At 36.9% G+C, this 15258-nt stretch overlaps 1 long non-coding RNA gene across 3 annotated transcripts in view; it reads left to right on the top strand.

The window, feature by feature from the left end:
* The window catches only part of LOC116585646, an 80201-nt gene that overhangs the window by 49732 nt on the left and 15211 nt on the right, over positions 1-15258 (top strand). For 2 of the 3 annotated variants that reach the window (XR_004283745.1, XR_004283743.1), the window contains exons 2-3: positions 11696-11845; positions 13976-14101. This is a non-coding gene — a long non-coding RNA (uncharacterized LOC116585646). The remainder of the gene's footprint in view (positions 1-11695; positions 11846-13975; positions 14102-15258) is intronic. The other variant, XR_004283744.1, reaches the window with a different exon arrangement.

Raw genomic sequence — 15258 nt, forward strand, 5'->3', positions numbered from 1 at the left:
ATTAAACACTAAATATGTATGCATGAGTAAAAATTTCATACTACACTTTGAAGTTCTTAGGCTTCCTAAAATTTATTTTAAACATACTCTGGGGGTGCCTGGGTGGCTCATTGGGTTAAACCTCTGCCTTTGGCTTAGGTCATGATCTCTGGGTCATGGGACTGAGCCCTGCATCAGGATCTCTGCTCAGCGGGAAGCCTGCCTCCCCCCTTTGTCTGTCTTTGTATTTCTATTACCTCTGCAATCCAGGCTACTTATAAACTTTTATCAACCAGCAGTCCTAAATTAATATTAAGTTAAAATATTCCAAAAGTTAGAAATAATGAATCAGTTTGGAGTATATATTCCTCTCTCTGCTTGGGTTGACAAAGTATACTTAACGATAGTTTATCCTCTATAAACTTAGTTCTGTTCATCTAGTTACAATACATATAGTTGTTATAGTCATTAATCCTTATCAAGACAAAGAGAATGAAATGTTATATTGATTAAATACAGAACAAAACTATAGATTAAACGCCAAATCAAAAATCAAAATTTTGGGATGCCTGGGTGGCTCAGTTGGTTAAGCATCTGCCTTCAGCTCAGGTCATGGTCTCAGGGTCCTGGGATCAAGCCCCACATCAGGCTCTCTGCTCAGTAGGGAGTCTGCTTCCCCCCTCTCTCTGCCTGCCTCTCTGCCTATTTATGATTTCCCTCTGTCTGTCAAATAAATATATAAATAAAATCTTAAAAAAAAAAAAAAAGCATCTGCTTTCAGCTAAGGTCATGGTTCCAGAGTTCTGAGATCAAGCCCCACAACAGGCTCCTTGCTCAGCAGGGAGCCTGCTTCTTCCTCTGCTCACTGCTCCCCCCACTTGTCTTCTCTCTCTCTCCCTCATCCTGACAAATAAATAATAAAAATCAAAAGCTTACATGCCATAAGGCATTGGGAGATGACATTTATTTAAGTATTTGACTTAATACTTAAAGTACTTGACATAAGTATTTAAGTATTTGTCATTAGTTTGAATTGTAATGGGACTATAGTAGGGCGGGGAAACATTGTTAGAGAATAGTTTCAGAATAGAGAAAATGAATGACAAATAGAAATCACTTGCCTATGAAGTTTTATCAGTTGCAAGGGCAACATTTAAAATTATATAACTTTTTTACATCTGCTAAGTTAGAATAATTTATTTCTTTACGGGAGGTTGCGGTACCATATCTGTGTCATTCGCCACTCTCTCACCTTTTTTTTTTTTTTTTTTTTTTGCATGCAGGGAAATGCCAGATAAGTTGGAAGAAGTGAGCCTCCTAACTTCCATAATCAGTATCTGTTGGGGGAAAGAGGAAAAAAAAGATTTACTGATGAGCATAATTTCACTACCAAATCACTGAGAAAATATTTCATTTCCAAGAACACTAGCATAAAAAGAGAGCAAACTCATATATTGTGGATGATTCAGTGTTGGCAAGGAAGACTACAAAGGCTTTTTCTAATAATGAATCATATGGTAATATCATATCAGGTGGCAATAACTTAATTACTCTTAATAATTTACAATTCTAGTGGTCAGCTTTTATGTTGCAGATGTGAGATACATTAAAAACACATTTCATATTATCGCACAACATTTTGATTTGCTTTTTCCATAAAACCTGAATACGTTTCTTTGTCTTCTGTGCATTGGAGTTGAGTAAAAATGTCCACTACTCTAATACTCTGTCTTCAATCCCTGTCTTAGTCTGCTTGTGCTGCTACAGCAAAAATACCACAAACTGGAGGGGCTTAACCAACAAACATTTATTTCTCATAGTTCTGGAGGCTGGGAAGTCCGAGATCAGGGTGTAGACAGATTCCATGTCTGATGAGTCCTCTTCCTGGTGGTTCTCTTCTTGCTGTGTCCTCATAAGGGAGTTCTCTAGGGTCTCTTTTATAAGGTCACTAATCCTACTCATGAGAGCTCCAACCTAATCACCTCCCAATGGCCTTATCTTCAAATAACATTGCATTGGGGATTAGGTTTCAACATGTGAACTTGGAGGAACACAAATATTTAGTCAATAGCAGTTTCTTTTATTATATCCACTTTTTCTTCACTCTTTACCAGAGAATATTTCAAACAACAAATTAAGATTGTTATTTTTTGAGGCACTCTCTGTAGATTTGTGTTTGCAAATCTGTTAGACACTAAGAAAATATGGTAGAATTAAAACACATGTTTCCTATTGGGTTTGCCTGTAGCTTATAAAGATTCTTTGTGCAAATTTGAAAAAGATGCCCTTTCCCCTGGCAGCAACAGTACTGCACCAGGACCCAAGGCTGGAGGGCAGAACATAGGCCAGATTGCAGCCCCTGCTCTGCCTTCAGCTGGGTGCCTGTTTGGCATGACCTGAACAGCGATATACAGGGCCTTGTTTCTACTTCCTTTCCGGAGTGTTCCGTGAAGTTGGGGAGAGTGATAGGTGGATAATAGGTAGAACACTATGTTACTCTGCACATTTAGTAAGTGTGGGTTAATGTGATATGAACTTAGGGTTTGTATGAACTTGGGGTAGGAATCCAGAGAAGATGAAAAACATAGTAGAGGGGAAGACTGAGTTACTACTCTAAGTAAGAACCTTTGACTTTATTTCAAAACATGTAAGTCCACTTGGTTCTTGCTAAGCATAGTTCAAGATAACCCTGCCTACCATTTGTTGAGAAGCAGAGGCTTCTTTTTTTTTTAAATTAATTTATTTATTTTCAGCATAACAGTATTCATTATTTTTTCACCATACCCAGTGCTCCATGCAATCCGTGCCCTCTATAATACCCACCACCTGGTACCCCAACCTCCCACCCCCACCCCCCGCTTCTTTCTAAAGTCTACAAGCTCCTGAGTTTCATCTCCAAGAGAGAAGGAGGGGACTCTCCAAATGACTGTTATCAGACTTTCCACCACATGTTGGCAGATGGAGGTTAAGCCAGTTCTAATTAAGTCTGAGAAAATCAAGAAATGCCAGACATTATGCTAAGAATTTAACATGCCCTTGCTCAAACGATCCTCAAAACACCCTGTGAGGGGGGCGCCTGGGTGGCTTATTAGTTATTAAGCGTCTGCCTTCGGCTCGGGTTATGATCCCCGGGTTTTGGGATCTCCTGGGATCGAGCCCTGCATTGGGCTCTCTGCTCAGCAGGAAGCCTACTTCTCCCTCTCCCACTCCACCTGCTTGTGTTCCCTCTTACTGTCTCTCTCTCTGTCAAATAAATAAATAAATAACCTTAAAACACACACACACACACACACACCCTGTGAGGAAATTGCTTTTCATGTTATCCTCATTTTACAGATGGTGAAACTGAAATTTGAAAGAGCAGTAATATACTCAATGTACAGCTGGTAAATGGTATAGCCTAAATTTAAGCTGAGGCAGTGATCATAGGTATCACCACCTGGCTACACTGCCTGAATTTATCAGGTCTGATTCCACGAGTCTTAGACTTTATAGTATGCATACAGGCTTGGCAAGCAACTCCATGACCCAGCACTTCTAGCACAGATCAGAAGGACTTACATTAAAATACTGGTATTATGAACAGAGTAAAAATAGCAATATGTCAATATCAATCATGTGCTTGTTATTTCTTGAAGTGGATAGATACTAAACCGGGTTTATTTATGATATACGATGCAAGGTAAGCTATGCATATGTGGCAGATGTGTAGGATATCATCAACACATCTATAAAAAGCAGCTCAAATGTTTTTCAAAGCTCTTAAGGGTTTCCCTGATCCTATTTGTTAATTGGTGTCCTTTTGAGTTAACATGTATTTTATGCCTTTTTCACAGGTACTTGCCGTTCATGCCTAATATCCACACCTTCCTTCTTCTCTAAGCAGGAAGAAAGCATGGGTGTAGGGGTCTGGGTAAGAATTAGGTATTAAGTTTGAAGCCTAGGCAACCTGCACAAGAGCCAATAGGAGGCGATACTCAGCCTGGTTGAAGGATCTTGCTGGTGTAGGTAGAGAGCCTGAGGTGGGGGCTCTTAGATTTAAACCCATGGAGTTCTAGGAGTGTACAGGCAGGGGAAGGAGGCTTCTCAAATGATTGGTATTGGAATCCACACCAATTTCTGACAGATTTAGTTTCAAGTTGGTTTTAATTATATCAAAGAAGGAAAATGAAGGAATGTGAAATTACCTCTATCCTGAATATCATAGGAAGGGAGACCACAGAATTTATAATCCAAGCTGAGATCCTTTTGAAGATAAAAGGTCATTCTATTACTATCAGCCTGAACTCTATGTGTCCCAAGCAAATTAGGAGTCCCGAGCACATCTGCCACATACATAGTTGTTTATCTTTGTGCAGTATTTGAGAGTTTGGTAGCACATCCATTACCATATATAGAGTATAAAACCCGTTTCCCTATATGCATTTGTACAACTTATAAAAATAATTCCCTGAACATTAACCATCAAAGGGTCATTTGAACAGCCATCTCCTTCTTGCTGGGTCATCGTTAAAAATATTTCTATTTGAAGGTTATCAAGAGTCCCTCAACCTCAGCAATATGTGCTTTTTCTTATGTGTTTTATAAATTGGGTTATCTAAAAATCTGGGTCAGAAAGTTAAAAATTAAAGGAAAAGCTGATCAGTGAAGTCAAGTATAATACAGAGCTCTCCCAAATGAACTCCTTAAATGCACACTACTCAGCTGGGTCTTCAAAGCCCTTGATAATGTATCTATCTAGCCAGTATTCCTCTTGCTTCTCTGTTCTCTTGACTCCTCTTTATTCAAAGTGATTTATTTGAATTAACATTTTACTGTATCATCCTGAAATCACTGAAAACAGTGGCTTACACAGAACCAAATTAGAATATCCAGAAACTTCTCTAAAGCTTTGTCTGAGTCCCTGAACTTTGCGGCAACACTGGCACCATCTCTACCACCATGCTAAGCACATTCTGTCAGTGCTCAGAATGCAATGTGAATCATTAGCAAAATCAAAAAGAAAAATGTGAAGAACATTATAAATAAACCACACAGTAAGGTCTTTGAAATGGTTTTCTTTACACAGGGTTTATAAAAGCAGCAAACACTGAAAAAGTGCCATCAGAAGTTTGTATTATCTATTGTGCGGTGAAGCAGAGCATTTTCCATGGTCAATGAAGGCTGAAACCAGATTCTTGGCAATGTATATCACTGCATTCTCTGTTACTGGTCCTGCTGGCTGCAAGCCATGCATCTACCAGAGTAAGACAAGTATTTGGAAAACTTATAAATAAATCTAGGCAATAAATCATTATCAATGTAGTTTTAACTATGCCTTTACCACACTTAACCTTAATCTGCCTACTAACCTCCAAAATATCCTATTCACTTCTACATAGACCTTTGATCAGACTAAGGGGTACTAGAATGCCCTTTACTCCAAACCTCATCTGCCTAATACCTGCCTATCAGAACGCTGTAAGTCCCAGTTCAAATAATCAAATTCTTCTAGTAGGATTATCTTCTCCTTCCCCAGTGCCATGTTTCTATGTTCTCCTATACTATTTATCATAGACTATTTTCTCTATAGTCTATGAGTACCCATGTAATTTATTATGCAGATCAGGATACTTTTGAAAGTGAAATTATGTGCTGAAAAAATTAATAGGTGTTAACTGATGGATAATAGGCAAGAAACAAGTGAGATGCCTCGTCAACCAATTGAAGAGTTTTAGATGTGTGCCTATCTGCTCCCACTAGAATGTGAACTCCCAAAGGCAAGTATATTGGTCAGGATTGGTCAAATTTATGCTTCAGTAACAAACAACTCCAAAATTTCAGTGGCTTAATTAAAAAAAAAATCACACTTTATGTCCAGCATGAGGCAGTGGGAAGAACTAGTTCATATAGTTACTCAGAATTCCAGCTGGTAGAGGCTCTATCATTGTGGCACTATAGCATCTCAGATAGCTTTCTTGATTGTCAAGGAAGGAGAAGAGCAACCAGGAAAGTAATGAGTCAACTCTTCCTGTGCTTTGGCCTTTCTTTTACTCACAGATAATTGATAGAACAAGCCACATGGTCTTGTCTAATTCCAAGAGGGCTGAGAAATGCAGGAAAGCAGATCAAATGTTTCATGGGCACCATTACCTCTCTCAAAGAAAAGATCCTAAGGGCTATATTTTTATGCATTTATATCCCTACAGTGCCACTCATAGTGCTCTATATGTAGAAAACACCCAGTAAAGTCTGTCATGTTGACTTTGTTGAGTTTTGACTTGACCCATTTTACTTTCCTTTTGTATATTGTTTGCCTACTTTAAGAGGAAACCTGAATTTTTGAAAGTGAGGTTTATGTCTGGAAAACTTACCTCTGTAAGATGAGGAAAGGTTGGGAACTGGTTTTTACCATGAGACACTGCCACTCAGAAGCATAAGGAGGCTCTTCTCTTTGCCAAAACATCTGTTTGCTATTTTGTAGGCATGGTCTCCCCAATGTGATCTATATTTAAAAGTATGTTATTACATATTGATCTATGGCTAAAGGTCACATGTGGAATCTTGTGAACTTTACTATGGCTTTATCACTGTGAGGTAGAACACAAAATTCATTCAGGTAACTCTCAAGCTGAATTTTGAGATTGTGTGCAAAGAGCCAGAGACAGAAACACATATTTGTTCTACACACATAGGCAGAAGTATTTCATGTGACGTGCAGGACTTTTGGAGCATCTAACTGCGAGAGGACTTTCTCTATGCCCACTCTGTATGGGACTGACATGGGAAGTGGAAGGGAATTAGGGAAGAAATAATCTTTGATACTGTTGATAGCTCTTAACCCCTTGGTCTTTGAATTTATTACTGTTTTTTCTTCTGTGATTCTCCTTCCTGCTTCTCTTCTTACCTCGCTAACTACTTTTCCTCTTTTCTTTTTTTTTTTAAAAGATTTTATTTACCTGAGAGAGAGAGAGCACAAGTGGGGGAGAAGTGAAAAGGGAGAGGGAGAAGCAGATTCCCTGCTAAGCAGGGAGCTGGACGTGGGACTTGATCCCAGGACACTGGGACTATGACCAGAGCCAAGGGAAGCTGCTTAATTGACTCAGCCACCCAGGCGCCCCATTTTTCCTCTTTCTTTTCCTAGTTCCTCTTCCTTCAACTTCCCATTTAATATAGTCCCCAAGGGAAGTTATCAATTTACATGGTTTTAATGTGTTGCCTTTCTGCAACAGATCAAATATATATTTACAAGTGATAAGTGAAGAATTTCAGTTTCCTAGTGCTCAGAGCTTAGGAGATGTCAGCATAAATTTCAGAAGGCGTAAGCCTGGTTCTGGTCTTGTAATTATCTCCCAACATGGACTTGGGATAAATTATTTATCGTCTCCATGTTGTTTGTTTTTATGTAAACTGGAAATAAAATTTTCAATGCTCACTTTTGCTGAACTGTAGTGCATGTAAAACACAAAAATGGTGATAAAGTACTTTGTTCAATGTACAGAACTATTAAAAACATCACTCTAAATATTAACAAGAAAAATAAATATAAAACTATAAACCTGACTACTCTAGCACCAACTCTGAATTTGCATCTGTTTGCTGAACAATTTATCTCCACATGCTTGTCTTCCAGGCACCTCAAATTCAACATTTTCAGAAACAAATTTTTTGTTTTCTTCCCATGGGATTTTCCTTCTCCTTGTTCTCTGCCTCCTGCATTTCCTATTAGTTCAGGCATCACCATCTTTCCATTTTTCTCAATTGCAAGCCTCAAGGACATCTCTAATTCATCTCTCTACTGAACCTTCATACTTGCTTCTCCAATCAGTTTATATATCTTGTAGATTCCTCCTCTAAAATGCCTCTTGAATACACTCACCATTTCCTTCAGACTGCTGCCAGTCTTTTTCCCTATTCAGATTCTGATTTTTCCTTCTGCCTTTGTTCAGTCTATAAGCAGTATATTACCTCTAGACCAATTACAGCTTGTTATGGGAGAAGACCAGTGCTTCCTTTTGGTAATGCCTGTAGAGACAATCTGTGCAATATAAGATAGACCTGAAATTTCAGTTCTTTCTGATGTACCTCAGAGTCTGCAGTCATGATGTATTTCAGCCAACTGAAATATATTCTCTCAAATAATTACAGAGGTATCCTTGATGCCCTGGTCCAGGGGATTTGATGTATGGTGAATCTTCTGCTGATACATTCCCTTAGTGCAACTAAGGGAAAATCTTACCTGCAACAAGGACAAACAATTGTGGGATAGCAGAACTCTACTGGGGTCACTTATTTCCAATACTAATGTCCATTAGTTACATGAGACTTTTGGTTACTTAAGTTCAGGCAATGGTCCCTACATCTTATATATCAAGCTGTGTATCTTTGTACCCTGAAATATGTATTCACGACAAAAAAAATGTGTGTTTACTTTGTGAGACCAGAAACAGAAGAAGATAAAACAAAACCAGCCTCAAAACTTTTTACTGTGTTTATTTTTCATCTGTGTGTCTCCTAAAGCCCTCATTTTTCACTTAATATATAAAAACTTGTGAATCAATTAAAAACGTCAAGTCTCACATGCAAACAGAAGAGTTGCTCTTTCTTCTCCACGTGTTTCAAATTAGTTCTCTTTGTTCATCAAAACAGAAATAAAACAGTAGACTGAGTTCCTGGCAGATGCTAATCTAGATATATGGAAGTATTGAAAGATTAACACAACATTAAGACTCAGAATACAACATTAAGACCCAGAGTTGGTAAATTTCTTTTCCTGGCATTCATTTGAGATTTTCCACAGTGGTGCATCTTAGTATTTCTGAAATGATGTTTCTTCTACTTTCTGTTCAAGCGAAAGACTATACTGAAGGAAGGCACTGACCTTCCCAGTTTTATATTACTGAGGATATTGAGCTAAGAATTAATCTCAAAGTTAAATTCATAATCTTGAGATTGGTTTTGTTTTCTACCAAATCACAAAATTATAAAAATTAGTTATAGCTTTAAAACTTAGACCATTTATTCATTTACTTTCAAATAAGCTTCCCATTTAAAAGAGAATACTTTAACATAGCTCTGACTCTGTGACAGTCATTGTTCTAAGCCCTTTATGTATGTTAACTCATTTAATAGTCACACCAACTGTAGAAAGTAGACACCATTATTTTACCCAAGTAGTTATGAGGAAACTGAGGTAGCATAAAGAAACAGAAAAATGAATCCCTATCTTCCATTTCATCTTGTTCCAACACGAAACTCCAAAGACCCTCAGACTTACTCACTATACTTATTTACTCCTGTGTTTACTTAGAAGTTGTGACATCATTCATTCATCCCACAAATATTTTTAAGCACAGACTGTGAGCCAGATGCCAAATAGACCTGGAGAACAAAGGTAATGGCATGGACCCTGCCATAGAAAAGCTCAGAGTCCAGTGAGAAGACAGACAAGGATGACTGCATGAGTGAAACCAGAGTGAAAGTATAATGGGACCCTCAAACCAGGGGTGGGGGTCAGGAAAAACAGTAGAGTGACCTGTGTCCTTGAGATCAAGTACGGGAGGACATCTGGTCCAAGGAGCAGACTGCACACAGCTTGGAGATGGGAAAAGGCATTTGAGTAGATCTGTGTGGCTGGAGTATAGGGCATGAGAAAAGATCTTGAGCTTTGGAATTCAACTGAACTTAACTGTTCTACCACTTATTTGACAGCTAACTTAGGACACTTATTCTGACCCTCAATTTCCTTATCTATAAAATAGGGATAATTACTATCTCAGAAAGTTATGAGGATTTAAAGAGATAACACATGTATACTTACTTCCTATGGCTGTTGTAAAATGTTACCAAAAATTTAATGGCTTAGAACAACAGGTATTTGTTCCTTCATGGTTCTTGGAGGCCAGTAGTTGGAAATCAGTATCACTGGACTAAAATGTAGGGGTCATCAGGTCTGTACTTCTTTCAGAGGCTCTAGAACAGAATCCATTCCTTGTCTCTTCTAGCTCTTGGAGCTGCTGACATTTATTGGCCTTTGGCCACATCACTTTAATCTCTACTTCCATGGCCATATTTTTTTCTCATTTTCTGTATTATTTCCCTCTGCCTCTGTCTTATGAGGACACTTATGATTGCATTTAAGGCTCTTCTGGATCATCCAGGATAATCTCCGCATCTCAAGATCATTAATGTAATTTCATCTGAAAACACTCCTATTTAATGTAAGGTAACATTTACATGTTTCAGGTATTAGAATCTGATATCTTTAGATGGTCATTATTCAGACTACTACAATATGTAAAAGATACTGGCACGTCAGAGGCCCTCAATGCATACTAATTCCTACCATCCCTATATTATGCTTTAGCTGGGTCCATGATAGGTCCTAGCCTATTGTACCTGCTGGCCTTTCTATTTCTAAGTGATGTTTAGGCAACTTTTATATCCCAGACAAGCCTGTCACTATAAAGATAAAAGGAACACAAAGATTAATAGCTTTGTGTTAATGCAGGAAATAATTCTTATTTTGCTAATGCAATCCAAACCATTAAGATTATTATGTTGAGGACCCAGTGGTACATTTCAGAGAGGGCTTTTCTTCCATGTTTCATTTGCCAGGCATGGCCATGGGCTTTGTATATGATTAGAGTAGATATATATTGATCTTCTTTTCTCTAAGCATTACTCATTCTTCTTTGCCCATCAGAGTATGGGAAGTATAATCACTGAAGAGGTCAGTTAGCACTTATGAACAATTTAAGAGTCAAAGTACTAGGCTATGAACTTTGGGTAATGCTCAACTTTACACAGACTCATCAATTCTTACATTTATTTTGACAAAGACAAATATTTTCATAACTCACCAACCCTACGTCAAGAGGGCAAACCACAAGGATTTGAGATAAATATTTATTGCCCTGAAAAAGTAGAAGTTTGAATTCACTTACAAAATTACTGATAATGGAATAATGAAGCAATTGGGTATCTGAAACAAAAAATGACTAAAAGGATATATATAGTGTCAGGGATGTGACCCACTTACGGTTCCAAAGTTTGGCTGGTTACAATGAAATGAGATTTTCCCTAAAATTTCTGAGCAAAAGATTTGCCCTTATGTGCTGGATTTAAAGCCAAGATGATGCAAGGTGTAGATTTGCTATAATTAACCTATTCCTTTGAGGGTGAAGCTGCCTGAGGAGGAAGATTTGAGAAACAGAAAGGGAAACGAAGACCCATATATGATGTTTGAGTCCCTGCCTCAAGTATTACTTGAAGCCAGAATTTCCTCTGGATTTTTCATCTGTGAACCAGTAATCTCCGTTTTATGTTTAAGTCAGGTTTAGATGGATTTTCAGTTGCCTCCACCACAAAAACAGCAAAAATCTTATAACTCAGGTAACTTTTAGGCACTTTTTTCTTCTCTGTAATTTATTCAATTTTTTAAATTTTAATTACAGCGAGTCCAGTGTATTCTTCTTCAACCTTTTCACTTGAGAATGAAAAAAGAGAGGAGAATGACTATTTTCAAAACACAAAGAATCAAAATAGGGTAGAAGTAGGTAAAGTGTCACTGGGAATTTTGATTATATAATGTGGCAGATAGATCTGTGTGCATGTCATATTTATAAGATATCTTGTAGTTCTGTCATGTGGAAGAAAAGTACACAAAATTTTAGTATATTTCTCCATATGCCTGCACTGACCCTATAAATTTGTTATTTTGTTATTGGCTTTATAGGAAAACTGTGAAGGTTGCAATATCAATCAAGAGTCTAAACCAGACTGTCTTTGAGTGACCTGCAGTTTCAAGCAGGACACAAGAAAGGTGAAGATGAATTTGCAGAAAAAAAAATTTACCCTAATACCCGAAAAATCTCTCGAAAATGAGGTGGTTACTTACTTATTATATTTATTTTCCCATCACTTACTAGCTTCTAACACAGTTGTGCATTAAAAATCTATCAGGTTGAATGGTCATGTCTGACATTATAACTCAGCCTGTAATAAACATAAAAAGTAAGCTTGAGATGCAAATAGCATTTAAAATAAAACCAAATAGAAACTCTAGGAAGGAAATTTGCCATGGCCATGCTGATATAGGATGCTCAGTGGAAGGCAGCCCCATCAAGCTCACTATAATTTCAGATTCTTAATATGAACTGGAAATGCAGCTACCTTTGTATTCAGACATTATTTTTTTCATTCAGGTTGTCTAAACAGCTAGCAAACCATGACCAGTCTATACAATCCTGGCCTTTGTTCTCTATAATACACTTTACTCTTAATATATTAGGAATGATTGAAATCTCATGAGTAGCCATTTGTGCTGATCACATTTAAAGCTTTATCTTATGGAAAACCCATTCTGGATGGTCATTATTCTTGCCAGAAGTCGTATTAGAAGCATGACTATTACATTTATATATCTATAGAATTAAAGTTAAATTAGAAGGTTGAAGTTATATTATCTTGGACCCACAGCCTTGCAACAATCTGGTTTAAAGGTCTCCACTGTCCAAATCAATCTCTATCCATCTTTTAAAAAAAAAACCCATATTAGGTCTTTTTGTACACACTTAGAACTTAATACATGTATCTGAACTAAATTAATGTTACAAAATGTGAACCTTCTTTCAGTAGCAGAATTTGATATTGTGTCTGGGGCTTGAGTAACACACTTAACATTTAATTTCTGTTATGTTTTAAAATTGGATGAAAAAGAAGCTATTTTAGAGATATTATCTTTAAACCTCAAATCTCATATACAGTCATCTAATATATCTCCAGTTATACCAATATGAGCAGGAAATGATTCTGAAACAGAGCAAAATTTTATTTTTAAAAAAGGAATGCTATGCAGTATTTGGCGTAAAAATGGAAGAAATTCATGTAATCAAATAACATGCCTCCCTCTAAGAGAACAAAGAATCATTGCTTTGAACTAATGAGGAGGTGGCTTGATTAAACAAAAATATTTATTTTGGCTTGGTTTAGTTCTCAGAAATACCATATTAACATAGGGAATCATTTTGAAGATGATTTGGGTATTTTAACATTGCTCACTGAATAACTGGAATCTCTTCTGGTGGGACATTTCACTAATCTGAGATAACACTTGATTTTGTTAAACTCCTGAGTCCCATGTTTGGCCACATTAACCTGAGAGCATGATTAAAGTTAGAAAAGCAACTCTGTAAAAGCTGTCACCTTCCTACTGAACCATATCTGCAACTCCCCATGTGTCTCTGGATCACATCTGTTTACTGACAGAGGTCCAACTAATGTCCTCATTCACTCACACGGAACATCAGTGAGGGTTGCGTGTATGTTCTGACAATACATGTTGGCCCCAAACACAAGATGTACTACTGTTAGCCCTGAAGTCCATACAAAAGGGACCTGGATTTTATCTACTCAACTCTGTACATTAAAATAACTCCAACCAAGTTCCTACCCTTGCAGCTTCATGGTGGTGAAAAAAACCTAAAAAACAAAACAAAAAAAACCCCCAAATACTGTGTTACAATTTGATTTTCAGATCTCAGATAGGGCTGTTTTAAGCTCACTGAAATATTAAAGTTTGTATTTCTAGCAAAGTAAGCTGCTTTGGTAGAGAAGTTAAAATTTACTGGGAAAAATTAAAGTTGCTTTCTCTGACGTGTATAAAGGTGCATTTCTCCGTATTTCTCCCCTACCAACCCTTAAGACCACAAATAGAGTTAATTTTTTTTTCAAAGAGCAGCTTATGGAGTTAAAAAAATAAGTGTGAGATATTGCCTCAGATAATTTCATCATATTTTATAGGGAAGGAATATAGAGTGCTTGATGATAAATACAGAATCCTACCCTTATTTTCAAACAAAAGTTTCATTTAATGTACTTTTCTTTATGATAGCTAAGAATAAGATTATGCCTTTTCCTTTTAAGACTGGCATAGATTTCCTCTGCTTTGGTAGCTTTTTATAGTTTTAAGAAAGAATATCAACATGTAACTATGTAACTTTACTTTTACCTAAAGCATATTCCTGTAGAACAGCAGTGGATACATAATGATCAACATTATGGTGACCTAGTTTGAGCCAAATTCTTTCTGCTTATGAGGAAGAGAGAGGTATGTAAATCACCAGACCCAGGGGGAGCAAATGTAAGTAGAAGTCAAATGACAGCTTGTGATTGCACCCAGGACACTGTCACACACCAGTCTTTGCAAACACATTTATTTATATGGGAAATAAAATAGAAGCATCTATTTTAAACATAGTATTTCTAAGCTAGAAATGATGTGCTACACAACTGGTAAATAAATGGATGAGTAAACTCAGGAATTTTGTTAGATGATGGAGCAATTTTACTTTTCTTTGATTATATACTGGTTTCTCAAAGAAAATGTGAACTTCTTAAGTTCAACATACTATGTTGACTCATCATCTGGTGTGCAGATTACTATTTAAGAAATTATAATCCATGCATTCATTCAATGTATTTATTGAGAATCTATTATGTACTAGGCAATATGTTAAATGATGGATATAGGGTAGTGAATGAGGGAGATGAAGAAGAAGAGATCCCTACCCTAGGCAATAAGGTTGTAATCCATTTTGTAAATTTAGAAGAAAGAAACAGGCATAGCCAACTGAATGCTTCCTTCTATTTGGAGTCATCCTTCTGACAGAGAGCATGTTTTATGATCAGCCTTTCGCCAGGAGCTAATAGGGCCTTTACCTATACAAGGAGGTCTAAAGTTTCCCACCTAATCACTGGATGAGTAAAATTCCTGATTTTGGAATGAAGTATCAGCATGCCTCTTTGATCTTATGCCCAAGATATTTTTCTCCCAAATATTCTCATCACTCAAAAAGTCAATTCTTTTTCTGCCTGACTTCTATCTCTTTCTAACTGGGTTCTAAATTTGAGTGGATAATAGAAGGGTAGTAATATTGACTTCTTAAAACATCAAGATAGGCATATCTCTGTCACTAAATAGCAGGATGACCCATGTCAAATTACTTAACTTCTGAATTTCTTTATCTGAAAATAAGACTAGGAAGTGATTTCTAAATTCCATGCCTCCTCACATATTCTTTGATTCTATGATTATTTAGTAAAAACTGTTTTAAAGTGTAATTGATTGTAACTATTTTTTATTACTGAGAGTTTAGAAGATTTTTAGCTTTAAAACTTGTTATTGGTTGTACAGTGCAAGTACTTAAGACTATGGTCAAATTTTGGAAAATACCTGTCACAGTTCCTTTTACATATGAACTGTTCCATATATACTTGCTTTTTGTTTCATTGCTATAA

This window comes from Mustela erminea, chromosome 3 (genome assembly GCF_009829155.1).
Source record: "Mustela erminea isolate mMusErm1 chromosome 3, mMusErm1.Pri, whole genome shotgun sequence".
NCBI lineage: Eukaryota > Metazoa > Chordata > Mammalia > Carnivora > Mustelidae > Mustela > Mustela erminea.